This window comes from Nanorana parkeri, unplaced genomic scaffold (genome assembly GCF_000935625.1).
Source record: "Nanorana parkeri isolate BGI_ZX_2015 unplaced genomic scaffold, ASM93562v1 scaffold1647, whole genome shotgun sequence".
Taxonomy (NCBI): domain Eukaryota; kingdom Metazoa; phylum Chordata; class Amphibia; order Anura; family Dicroglossidae; genus Nanorana; species Nanorana parkeri.
In genome coordinates this window covers 86,973-87,211 of record NW_017307915.1, presented here as the reverse complement: position 1 = coordinate 87,211, position 239 = coordinate 86,973, and the positions used below count along the sequence as shown (strand labels likewise).

The 239-nt window shown below is 48.1% G+C and overlaps 1 protein-coding gene across 1 annotated transcript in view; it reads right to left on the bottom strand.

Annotated features, from left to right (window-relative positions):
- LOC108799164 (NACHT, LRR and PYD domains-containing protein 12-like) overlaps nucleotides 1-239 on the bottom strand; it is a 17,037-nt gene that overhangs the window by 585 nt on the left and 16,213 nt on the right. The window lies entirely within an intron of this gene.

The window sequence follows — 239 nt, the reverse complement described above, 5'->3', positions numbered from 1 at the left end:
CTGGTGGCCCCCCGGGGTGAGGTGGTACCCCTGGTTCCCTGACACATTGTTAATGTCTGAACAAGCAGAAGTTGTGCTTTTTCATTATATTCCACAGAAACCAGTTTGAGACGTTTCTAAAATGTTAGTCTTTGCAAATTGTATCTCTGATCTCTGTTTGTGTCTTTGCTTGTTTACTTTGCAAATCCCCCCCCCCACCCCCAAGCAGGGCTGGATTTGCCACAAGGACACTGGAGGCC